Here is a 13116-nt window from a genome sequence, read left to right on the forward strand (position 1 = left end):
CATCCCTTCTTTCTTTCTTTCTTTCTTTCTTTCTTTCTTTCTTTCTTTCTTTCTTGTCTTTCACCATAGAAGTAGGTACATGCTATAAAGATTTGGATTTCCTTTTCTGCTCCCCCTCTTTAGCGGACCAGTGGTTAAACATTTACTACCACTCTGTTGGAGTCACTATCAGAAGTGAGTGGAACTAGTTCCTGGTGCCTCTGCCAGACACTGCAGACGGTACACTCCACATCACAGAGGAGAGCCGAATGGAAGGCTGGTTGAGCCCTGCCCTCCATCCCCCATGGCTCAGTGAAGATCCATTGTCCTACAGGTACCTGCAGGGCCTCCCAACACTGGGCAGCCAGCTCTGCAGCTCTGCAGCTAGTGGGCAAGCTCCTGCCAGAGCAGAGCTTAGGCTCTGGCAGGCTCTGAACTGCCCCCTGGCTGGAGGCCTGTAACCTGAGAGGTGAAGGAAGGTTCGAGGCTTAAACTAAATACCGCCTTGCAGGCACCTGCCCCACAGGAGATATCAGGCAAGAGCAGTGTCCTCTGGGAAAGTAATGGCTTCTGCTGGATAGAAGCTTCTGGAGACTTGAAGGGGTGAGATTCTTGGCCCACCAACCCACACGGTCTATATCACAGGGTCAGGGCCACATTTGAACACCGGATGCCTGTCAAGGCTGGGATTTGGGTCTGTGATCATAGTCCCCTAGTTCTAGGTCTGATTTTCAATACTCTACCCAGTACTACAGGAGATTAAAATTTCCTAAGCTGCCTTAGGAGACCTAAGGTTTTCAAATTTGTCTTAAATGGGAGGTTAACTCTCCCAAGCCCCTTCCTTTCCCATTTCTCTAGGTCCAGCATCAAACACAAGCCACCTTCTTCACTGTCATTGTCACTGCTCTCACCCAGCAATGCCTAGTGCCTTGTTCTCTCTTTGCCCCATCCCACTACAGCCGTCTAGAGGTAAAAAGTCTAGTAACTGTAGTGCTACCAACTACTAGGTTATTAGCAGGGGTCAGAAAACCTTTCCTGCAGAGGGCCAGATAGTAAACACTTCCAGCTAGTAGGCTTTCTTTGTAGGGTCGTAGTAGCATCCTGGGGCTTTCTTCCCTCTCCCCTTTCCGTTTAACTCACAGGCTATGCCAAAGCTGGCCTTGAGCCAGGTTTTACTGGCAAGGCATAGTTTAACGATCCCTGGTGATTATGATCCCACAGGAACAGGTGTGCTTTAGATATGCTTGGTGTTTTGAAATGTGACTAGTCCCTCAAAGTTCTATGCATAGGGAGCCTGGTCCTCAGAGTGGTGACACTGGGAGATGCTGTGCACCTTTTAAGAGTTGGGGACAGCGGACGGTCCTTAGATCATTAAGGCTGCAGAGGATCAAGGTAGAGTGCATGGGACGGGACATATTTGGTTAGTTCTGGAGTAAGGGTTATGGCCTTTTATCATCTCCCTGTCTTCAATTATGGTGATGTAATTGCTCCTTCTTGGGCGTGCTTCTGTCACAGTGCTGTCCAATACTAGGTTCTCGCCAAAGCCATAATCCACAGGCCACCTGATCTTGGACTTTCAGCCTCCAAACCTGTGGCTTACGTAAGCTTCTTTTCTTTACAAAGTATCCTCTCTCAGATATTACTTTGTAGTATTGAAAATGGATCAGCCATGCATGGTAAGCGGTTCAATTCCAGACTGAGATCTCGGTTAAGGAGATATTTACAGAAGCTTGTCTAGGCTCCAGCACTTCATTTGGGGGTTGTTTTGAGGGCAGCTCAGTCAAGCTCATTTGTTATTTTCTACAAGCCTGGGTCTGGGAACAGTTAGTGGTGTTTTTCCATGTTAGGTTTTAAGACGTCAGCAGAAGATGACAACCCCCAAACCGCACAGTACTTAGCAGGCTTGGAAAAGACCTCACTAAAGGGTGGACTTGTAGGCAGAGAACCAGGCAAGGCTCACAGTGACCCTGGAGCTTGTCCCGCTAAAAGATTCATGCCAGCCTGACATGGCTAGAGGGATGAGTCAGGGGTTAACCCACGAGGAAAATCTTCTCTCTAGACTTTATAGGTTTAGAAGGAAATCAGAAAAATTCAGGGAGCTCTTTGCCAGCCACATCACAATGGAGCTTCCTGCTGGGGAGAATATTCCAGAGGCAGACCGTTGGAGCTTGGACTTTGCTCATTCATAACTTGTGCCTTTTCCTTTCCCAGGCTCTGTAGGGTGGAGTGGTGAGGGTGACCATGAGCTCATGCTGCAGACAAAGGTTATCGGAGGCATGATTCCTGTCACCTTGAGAGTTGGGAATGTCTTGTACAGAGAGGAGCAGTGGGGATAAGCATACACCTCACATAGCTGTGAGGATTAAGTAAGAGACAACATGCTAGTGCCAAGCACGACTCCTGTGAGCATGGAGCAGTCACAGCGTTGTGCAGACACGGCCACAGCCATCCACGAATATGAATCTCCAGCCTCAGCCTCCTGCTTTCTTCTGTGTCACCCAGGACCAACTACTCTGTTGGTGACCAACTTTGATTTTCTTCAGGGCATGAAAGGCCTCAGTTCCTGATGCTACTCCAGGGCATCTATGTTAGGGGGAGGGGAGGAGAGCAGAGACATCATCATTCGGTGCCACTAACAGTGCTAGAAAAAGGAGACTGAGGTGACTTTCTTGGGGACACAGGAGTAGAGGAAGATAGAGCAAGAGGGACTTCTAGGAGAAACCTATGGCTTAGAAGAACAGTGAGATCAGCCCATGACTAATAAGAAAGTCTTTCTCCTTGTGAGGTAAGAAGATCCTCATGTATGGGGATCACTTCAAACATGAAGATTACAAACAATGAGATCACCTCAGACATGGAGACATGAAGAATCCCTTCAGACATGATCACTTTAGACATAGATTACCACAGACATAAAGGTCACCTCAGACATGGAAGATCACCTCAAATATGGAGAATCACCTCAGATATAGGGGATCACCTCAGACATGCAAGTCACCTCAGGTGTGCAGTTCACCTTAGCTGCAATATCACTTTGGACACAGAGTGTATGCTAGCTTCATCACTGTAACAAATACATGAGGCAGTTGGTTTATAAAGAGAAAGAGGTTATTTGGGCCCATAGTTCTGAAGGCTTCGGTCCATAATTGATTATCACTGTTTCTTTCTGGACTATAGCAAGGGCAAGTGATCATTGTACCATCATGTATGAAATAGTTGACTTCATGACTGATATGGAAGGACGATTAAGAAGCAGGTGTTTCACAGTCCCTTTAAGGGCATTTCTCCAATGACCTAATACCTCCCACTAGGACCCACCCCTTCAAGGTTTCACCACTTCCCAACAATATCATGTTGGTAACTTACTCCTTAATGTACGGGTGTTTGAGGGTTTCACCTTGAGTATGGGGGATCACCTTAGACATGGAGACTACTCCAGGTCCAGGGATCAATCGTCTCAGACATGGGACATTTTATAGTTTGAATGTGATATATTTCCCACTGGCTCTGGTGTTTGAGTGCTTAGCCCTTGGCTGTTGGTGTTATTTTTGGAGGCTGTAGAACCTCCGAGGGTACCAGACACATACATAGTATACAGACATACATGTAGTCAAAATACACATCCACCCAAAAATTTTAAGAAAATAAAAGTAAATGATGCATGGCATTGCCTCAGACATCGGGGAGGATCTCACAGGAAGTGCATCACACTGGACACAGTTGTCTCGTGACAGGCTGTCTTCCTGCGGGCTCCTTCAAAACTGGGAGAGACATGAGTGGCCATAAAATCTCGGAAAGAATCTCCATCCCTGGAAAGAGTCTCAGAAAACCTTGATCCATGACTCAGTTCCCAAGCTCCCAAGGCACAGGCTTGATCTACAGCACCAACTCTGAGAACTGTCATGCACATGACTACCCATCCCCAACCAAAAGACAGAGCTCTCATCTCAGTCAAGCCATTGGCTGTCCTCATAACCAGCAAAGTTGATGCTTCAATCTCTCTTTGCATAGCACAACAGCAAATAGTTTTAGGCTGAGAGGAGGCTTATTTTAACACTGTGTCTCTGGGCTGAAGAGATAGTTTAGCAGTTAAGAACACTTATTGTTCTTACAGACAACTCAGGTTTTGGTTTCCAGCACCCATATGCCAGCTCACGACAATCTATAACCCAAGCCAGTTGTGGGATACAAGGTAAGAGAGGCATGCAATTCTTCAGATGTCTTACTGTCTTAAAAGAAGAGGAAGAAGGAGAAGAAGGAGAAAAGGAGGAAGAGGAGAGAAGTAGAGGAGGAAGAAGATTTATTTTTGCCTTTCTCTCTAACTTCAAGTGTGAGCAAATATTTGTGAAGTATATGGAAGTTTCCAGTAACAAGAAAGTAGAATCCAACCGAGTGAGAAACTGAAGACAAATTAGATTCCAAAGAGTTCTAGAGTTCCCCCACAGTACTGAGTTTCCAAAAGAATTGATGTCTATGACTTTCTAGAATATTTACTGGTGGAAATAGGAAAGGCTAAATTTAGGGGGGAACTGTGACATTACAATACAGGCCAAATGTGGAGCAAGACAAGAAAAAGCTGAACATGAAGGAGACTCTGCCAGGTGGATGAGCTGTGCACTCTTGTTTCCAGAACAATGCAGCCACCATTGACGTCAATGTGAGCCAGGAAACAAAAGGCTCTTTGGGTGTGTGCGGGGTGCAGCTTGGCCCGGCTCTGTTCAGTGTTTGTGTGTGCTGGGGAGTGTGGTGAGGTGTCAGTATCAGAGGAACCAGAGGTGCTGCCCTGCTCCCTGCAGTGTGAGTCAGTCAACACCTGGCTTCCCAGGGCTCCCTTGGAAAGGGTTGCTGAAATGAACTTAGTCTCTGCCGGCATCTGCATCTGAGGAATTGCATGCCTGTCCTGTCAGGCAGACAGAAAGAAGTGGCTCACACACACAGGAATTCTTGAATGTGGGTTAGCTGGCTGTGTACATCAGCAGCTCCGTTTGTTCGCAGACTTTCTGCTGATGATGTTTGCCTTCTTTCCATTCCTGGTTCCTAGGACACCCCAGGGGAAGATTCAGAGTAGTGGATACTCCTAGGCTTCAAGTTCCTGGGCAATGACAAGTGACCTTTTCACCCTTCAAAGACATGACAATGACACCCTTGCCTTCCCCATCACACCTTGCACTTTCAGAGCCTTTTAAGTTGTTCTATGACAGACAGGTAAGTCTTCGGCCTCAAACCACCTTCAGGGAAAGTTCTACTCCCTCCTTTGACCCTTTGGACAAGAGCCTGAATGCTTAATAGGCTTCTAGACAGCACTCTTGAAAGAACCAAATAGCCTCAGCCAAGGTTCCACAGGGGCAGGGCTGTCCTGTCCCTGGGGAAGTTCCCTCCCCTGACAAGTGAGCACAGTACCTTCCACCTCAGAAAAGTCCAGATGCATACCTCAGCTACCCATCCTCAAGTACTCCGCCTCCATAGATCCTGTAAGGTTAATGAACTACACCACCGCATTTGGTTAAGCTTCCCTTTAGAACGCCAGTCTTTTCTCCCTATGTGATTGAGGGCAGTAAGAAATCACTTCTTTCCTTTGTATCTCTCTGCACGGCAATCATGACCTTGTTTTTTGAATCAACACTAGCTAGCAACACGTGGTTTCAAAAACAAGAAAGGCTAAGAGGGAGTGAAGTGCTCTGGCCCATCTGGGACGACTGTCAGCCTGGGGGCCTGTCCTAGAGTCAGCCAGGCTGTTCTGGGTAGGTGCGCAGCAGTAGATCCAGAGGGGCCGCCCTATCTGTCTTCAGGCGCTTCGCCATGAATGAATGAGAGAGAAAATGAATGAACTGGGCTGGGTGAGCGAAAGGTGTCGGCAGAGAGCTTTCTCGGTCTTTCGGATTGCCGAGGCTGGTCACGTCGCTGCAGGTGGTAGGCCGGTGGCCCCAGACTCCGCCGGCCAGGAGTTACGCAGCGACTAAGCACCATTCCCCCCGCGCCGCAGTGGTACGCGCCACTCCGGGCTGCACGAACGGGCCACCGCCGTGCCAGGTGAATGGAAGTCCCGCAGGCCGGAAGTGGACGAGCCTACTCGCCAGGACGCGGGGGGCGCAAGAGCGCGCAGCGTCTTCATTGAGGAACCGGGGCGGCGAACATGGAGTTCCATGTGCGTCTTATGTAAAGAGAGCGACGGGCGTCTCCACCAATTGACGCTCGGAACTCTCAGATCCCGCCCCACCAGTATGCAAATGAGGCGGCTCCGGGACCAATGGCGCGCGCAGGGGCGGGCTCAGAGCGCGCGGTCACGTTTTCCACTATGTGACAGCGGAGGGCGACGCGGCTGTAGCGGCGCTACCGGGACTAGCGGCTCCGGGCGGCTGCGGCGCGCAGGCCGAGCGAACCAAGTGACGGGCCGAGCAGGGAAGGAACAGACGCACGGGTGGACGCGGCGAAGCGGTGAGTGGCGCGGCGCTGGGAGGTGGCGCGGCACTGGGCGGTGGCGCGGACCTGGACGGCCGTGGTCGTCTTACGTAACCAGCGGCTTGGAAAACTGGAGCTGGGGTCCTGAGCCAGGAGTTGCCGACTGTGCAAACGGCTGCATCTCGGCAGAACGTAGATGAGACTGCGCAATGACCCTCTTCCAGGTGCACATTGCTGCTCCCATTTCTCAGGTTAGGCACTGAGGTTGGGGAGATTAGTTAGGCATCTTGTCGGAGGACGCAGAGACATTGAGTGATCACCACACCAGACTGCGCGCCGTCTCCCATAGTGTTGTCCAAGGAAGTGCCAAGTGCTCCTAGGATGGATCCAGAGAATCCCCTGAGGAGCTGGCTTCCTGCTATGAGTCCAGAGAGTCAAGTCTGACCCTGGGGAAGGACCACAAATAGGCGCTGACTCCCAGCGGTGGGAAAGGGGTTAAACAGAAATACCCAGTGCCAAGCCACACCTGCCCCTCCCCGCCCCCGATGTCAAGGAGCCCACTTTGTCCGCCCACTTTGATTTCCATGGCATCCTCCGTGCCAGTATTTCCTGTCTCCAGATGGGCTGGGTGTGTGTCAGGGGAGGGGGAGAGGTCCACTCTTGAGCTGGAGCAGTCACGTCATTCTTTGGGACATACCTTGGCTGCCAAGCACAGACATGGACCAAGAGGTGGGCGGTGGCCTGCTTCTTCTGCAGGAACCCTGGTTGCCAGGGTTTCTGTAACGTATACACAAGGAACCAGTTTGGAAAGCTGATTCATACAGAACAAGGGAGCCAGAAGGCTCCCTGGAAATCATCCAGGGTAACCCCTAGCTCGAAGAGGCACAGACACAGGCTGGCAGGCTGTACCACTGTAAAAACCAGGCCTGGCAGTCTCAGGATCCATTTCTCCTCCTTGGTCCACATGCGTACCAGAGGTGCAAGCCTGAAGAAGACATGTCCACTCTGCCTTACTCTCTGGAGTCTAGGTTGGATTCGTCTGATAAGAGAACCAGAGTCTGTCTACCTCAAGGCTTTAACTGAAAAAATCGGGTTTTTAAATACAGAGAGAATCACTTTTTGTATGTCGTTGGAATCTAACAAAGCCAGGGACTCCTTTATTTTAGTGGTAGCTGTACAGTGTGCCCGCATGGAATGGCATTGTGGGTGGCTGCAGTTATCTGTCACTGTCATCTTGGTGTGATTCATTGGTACATAACTGGTGCAGCTCAGGCTTTCTGTGGAGGCTGCAGTGCTCAGCAACGGGGAGCCCTGCATCAGCCAGCTGCCAGCTACTGGGCCCCTCAGCTTACCCTGGGCCTCAGTTTCCTCAGCTGAAACAGTCTCTGAGATCTGGCTCCGGTCATGTTTGGAGTTCTGGGTCTGTGGACCTTTTTCTCAGGCACCTGTGTAAGATGGTGAGAAGTTTCTGAAACCCCACTGGTGTCATATAATGTCCCTGTGTGAAGCATATCTGCTGTGCTTAAGTGAACTAGGAAAGGTCCCTGTTATTTATACAGCTTCTCTCTCAAACTCCGAACCTTCTAGAAAACCCTGGAGGCATGGGGGCCTATTATAATGGTATAATTTCATCCAATCTCAGTGGACCAATCAGCTCCAGCTCTGAGAAGTCGGTGAATGGCTGGAGTATGGAGGCAGAGGAAAGAGCCTCATCGGATATCGATGTGACCCTTGAAAATGACTGTATTAAGTGACTAAAAATGCATAGCCCACAGCCCTGTGGAGCCCTCTCCACCCAATGCTTGTGGGAAGCTGCTAACCACCAGACTTCTGGGAGAGTAAGCAGGTGTAGAGAGCCTCCGCTGCCCTGTTCCCAAGTCCTGATACTTCCCACTGGAGACATGGCCCTCATTGGGAGTCTTTTGCTCATGGAATATGATCATAACAAGTCAGTCACTGTAGGTGACTCTAGAGTCTAGAGCAAGACAGAAGCAGAGAGAGAGGCCACACGATTGACTTTTTTTAAAAAAGTAATTATTTTTGTGTGTATACGTATCATGTATGTGGAGAGGTCAGAGGACAAGTTGAAGGACTTAGCTCTAGGGCTCAGACTCAGGTTGTCCAGTCCCAGCAGCAAGTGTCTCTACGTCTGAGCCATCTCACCAGCCCTCACATAATTATCTTTGCCCAGTAGGCTTTGTGAAAAACCAGGGCCTATTCCCTGCAGCTAACACCTGGTCAAGTAGGATCAGCTCAGGTCCTGGAGGGCAAAGGGCTGGGCTTCCTAGACCCCACCAGCATTCAGTCAGCTTTTTCCCACCTCAGCCACCACTAGGGGCTGTCACCTAGGTACATTAGTAATTGCAGCTTGGTACCTCAACATAGGTAAGGACTGAAGAGCCTGTGGGGGAGCCCTAGTGAGGCAGTGCCTGCCCGCACGCCTCCTTCCCCTCCTTATTTGGACAGCCCTGGCCACATTTTCCTCCGTTACCCAACCGTCACCATGGAGAGCGTGGCTGTTTATTTAACAGGACAAACATTTTCTTCGGATTGCAGCAAGTAGGCCCCAGGGAGTTGGCTCCTACCAGGAAGTAGAAAACATGTTATAATATTTGAGGTTGTAAAATACTGTGGGGCTTGCAGACTCGAGGTACAGGCTGCCGTCCCATGTTATATAAAGTTGGAAAACAGTCAGGAGTTTGCTGGGTTGTGATTAGCCAGGCGCAGGCTGTTCTTCCTGGCTGGTCAGAGGGTTCAGGGACACACACCAAATTGGGATCTTATGATGTATGTGTCTTTACTTTTCTTTTAAGGAAGTAGGTTCCTTACTCTTTTCCCTCTTAAGCAGGAGGCAGTGAGGGTGAGAGGCCCTTATGTCCCTGGTTGGCAGTGGACACTGGAGCCTTGTCAGGCTGTGCTGCCATTCCTGGTCCTGTTTTGTCATTGTGGTTTGCTGTTTTTTAACCATTTCTTATGGAAAGTGTAGTTGGCTGCAGAGGCTGAGAGAGCAATCCTGTGAACTCCCAGTAGCCAGCCTGGGGTACCCTCCCCCACCCCAGACCAATGATCTCATCACCCACGGCACTTTTCCTCTGTCTGGCTGAGGAGAGTGAACATGGCCGAGTGACCGGGTCAACAACTCCAGCTTAACTCCTGCCCTCAGGCTGGCTACTGTCCATGGGAGAGGCTAGTGAATGGGTATGGGTGGGTGTAGGCTCAGGCCAAGAGGATCTCGGCCAAGTTCTTCCTTTCCCTCCTAGACCCCTTCCTGAGACTGTACTCTCTTTCTCAGGGGCTCCAGCCCACCCGTCAGAGCTGGGACCCAGTGCTGGACCATAAGCACAGGAGGCAAAGTCTGCTTGGACCAGCAACTGTTTCTGCCAACTCGGCAGATGGATGTCAGTCCACTAGAGCTACTTGTGCTGAGCAGTGCATTTCCTGGAATAATGAGGTTTTCAGCAACTTAGCTTAGTTTGTTGTCTTACATTTCTGTCATGTCTGCCTGACTCTCTATGAAAAAGTTTACCTTCCTCTCCAAGGTAACCTGTTGGCAACAGTGACCCTGTTCACATAGATGCTCAGGGATTGGAATTGCCACACACAAACTAGGAGTCTCAGGATTTGAGCCTAACACAGAATAGCCAGGTAGCACCAGGGTAGGGTTGCGGAGAATGGGGTGTGCGTTTTAGTTCTTTGCATATAAGCCAGAGAGGTGCTACCAGCTGGCTCCACAGTGAACTCCCTCACCCTACCCCAATTACTGTGTGACCTATCTTGTTTCTCTGGCGTGACTTAGCCCCAAGGTTGAAAGCTAGTATTTGTCTGTCATTTACTGAATTTCAGATACATCTGACCATTTAACCCTCCCAAGTGCCAATAAGAGGGAGGGACAGTTTTTATTCCCGTCATAAAGGTGAGGAAACATGGCACACAGGCTAAGGAACTCATCAAGATCACATAGCCAAGAAGTAGTGGAGTAATGGGAGAACGGGTGGCTCACACTGCTGCCCCAGAAGCTTCATAACCTAAGACAAAAAAGATGGCTGCTCATCTGTCTGCATAGAGGGGATAGGTGTGGTCTAGAGTATTAGGGGTCAAGAGTGATCAAATCCTGGGGCTTCAGGGGGACTGAGTGGCCACTCTGAACCTGGAGTCAGCCCAAGGTAACAGAAGTGACAAATCTGTATCAAGTGTGCTGTGCACCTTATCCCCCCGCAACAGTCACAAGTCCTGGCCCACCCACTCCTTTACATCTCCCAGGAGATTTTCATAACCTATGCATTCTAGTTCCTTATTGATCATCCATGTTCTAGAAGGTGAGCCCTGGGAGAGCAGGGTACCACCTGTACTTTAGCCTGCTAGGAGGCTAACCTAGGGATCGCTGGCACAGTGTCTGCACTTTCATAGTGGGTGCACAGAACTGTGTGCTGCAGGGTCCTAGGCTCTACTATCCCCGCCCTTCCAGTATATGCACAGAAATCATTGGTAGATAGTGCTGGGCTATGCTAGCCACTTTCTTACAGCCGGTACTCAGTCATCCATGGTGCAGAGTCCTAGGCTATGCTGTTCCCTCCCACCACCCACCCTTACCCCTTCTACCCCTGTCTCCTGGCAGGTTCACAGTGCTCTTCAGTGCAGAGTCCCAGGCATGTGCCTTCCATAGTATGTACTATGCTGGGAGTCCAGCAGGAAACATTCAAAACTATTGCTCTTTAGGGAAGTGGAAACACCATCCTGACATAACCCCTACAGGAAGACGATAATGAAGTTCTCCAGGTGGCCCAGGAGATAATGTATTTTTAAATATTTTGAAATATACCAAAAGCCTTCTGGGGCCAATATAATCACGGACATGCTTGGTCTTCTGTAGTCGTACCTAAGTAGTCTAATTCCAGACAGACACGTCTATGATGGCCTTCGAAGCATTCTGTTAGTAATCATGGCAGCAGATGCACGAGCCCCTGGGTTTAATGTCCCATCCCCAAACCAACTGCCCACAAAACAGAACACTGCCACCCATACCACAACCTCTAGCACTGCTGTCCCGTGAGCCTGAAACTGTTCAGGCTCTGGAAACTTAAGAATGACACTCATGGGGTTGGAGAATCAAGAATGTCAATCACTGTAAAACAATGTAACCAAGTACATGCAGTGTTCTACCACTGGGTTAAGAGTCATTTGAGTAGGTAAGGGTTTCTTAACCTGGGTAACTGGGTCAGTTGAGAAGTGCTTTCTTAAGCATCTGTGCAGATTCCACACAGCTGCTACCGGCTTAGTCCTGTGCGTGGTTACAGGTGCTACACAGAGGGGCTATGTGAGGTGTGCTGTATATCACTTCCTAAACAAACCCACCAGGAGGAGAGTACTGTGGCCCAGAGGGAACGGCAGTGCAGCACAAAGTCTTTGGAGCGAGACTATATACACAGGCTAGACCGAGGGGTGGGTGGATAGAGATGTGCCTAGGGACAGCTAGACCTCAAAGAGCCTTCCGTTCTTTTTTAAGACAAAGTCTGTCCTCTGATCCTAGTATAAGTGACATCCATTCACCAGAGTCACTTGTCCTACTGTGTGGACTGCGGTAGAGCCTGGTGGAGGCAGTAGCTCACTTTGGAAGTTGAGGCTGGCACCTAGCCAGAATGCTCTCATTCTGCAGGTATCATACAGACGCCCACCCCACTCCCTAACTATGGTACTGCTTGAGTTCTGTTGTTCCACAGACTAAGTACGCATGACTTGTGTGTGTGTGTGTGGGGGGGTGACATTTCTGTGTCTCAGTTCCTAGAAAGAGGAAAGGTCACATACTCCTTTCAAAGCCTCTGTGGTGACATTCCTACACTCCTGAGGCCTCCACCTTACCATCACCATATGATGTGTCCTGCTAATGTTTAGTGACCAGTGGACAAGACACTTCTTCCTCTGTGTTTTCCTGATGGTCTGAGTGTCTCTCTGTCAGTTCCTGTATCTCTGTGGGAAGACCCCTCCATGAAGCCTAAAGTCTCCCCTTCCCTCTTTCCTTGAATTAGGCACAACTTCAAAACTGCTTTAAAAAAAAAAAAACTAGGCCATAACTTGCAAATTTTACTCTGACTTCAGCTGGGGCAGTTCCTGCATTTGGACTTGGGATACTGACAAACTCCATCTGTCCGTAACACAGCCAACAAGTCCCTGTCTGGGGTGTCTTCCTTTCCCTCTGCACCTCATCCTTACAGAGCTGGGTGTAAACAGTTCCTCCTGAGCCCCTGCCTGGCACCCCACCTCCTTCCTACTTCATAGGTCACATGTTTGATTTTCCTCAATGGATACCAATACCGCTTTCTTTACTCTTGAAAACATAATTTTAACTAGAATTTCTAGATTTGTAGTACATGGTACCCAGGATATATACAGCTTGGCAGATTCAAACCTGCCTATTTCAGTGTTCTGAGACTTCTTTCTGTGGATGAAAATGACCACTTTCCTGTTGATCTTTCTTCCTCCTGGGTAATGTCACTTTCTTAGACAGGTATGGTGTGCACACCTGCAATCTCTGTAATCCCAGCACATGGCAAGTTGAGGCAGGAGGATTACTGTTCTGATCTACATAGAAAGACTTTATTTTACCAAAACTTGCATCAGCAATAAAAAGTTACTTTCTCAGACATCCCCCATGACCAAAGATATTTCTTCCTTCTTGACTGATCTGTGTTGTCGTCGTCATCTTCTTCTTCTTCTTCTTCTTCTTCTTCTTCTTCTTCTTCT

General features: G+C 49.3%; 1 protein-coding gene and 1 pseudogene across 1 annotated transcript in view; both read left to right on the top strand.

Annotated features, from left to right (window-relative positions):
- Nucleotides 1–6578, top strand: part of LOC114610738 — a 21146-nt pseudogene extending 14568 nt beyond the window's left edge.
- Per2 (period circadian regulator 2) overlaps nt 6328–13116 on the top strand; it is a 43171-nt gene continuing 36382 nt past the window's right edge. Inside the window, exon 1 of the mRNA XM_028755382.1 lies at nt 6328–6414. The gene's annotated coding sequence lies outside the window, so the exon portion shown is untranslated. The remainder of the gene's footprint in view (nt 6415–13116) is intronic.

This window comes from Grammomys surdaster, unplaced genomic scaffold, assembly GCF_004785775.1.
Source record: "Grammomys surdaster isolate TR1022 unplaced genomic scaffold, NIH_TR_1.0 126059, whole genome shotgun sequence".
Taxonomy (NCBI): Eukaryota; Metazoa; Chordata; class Mammalia; order Rodentia; family Muridae; genus Grammomys; species Grammomys surdaster.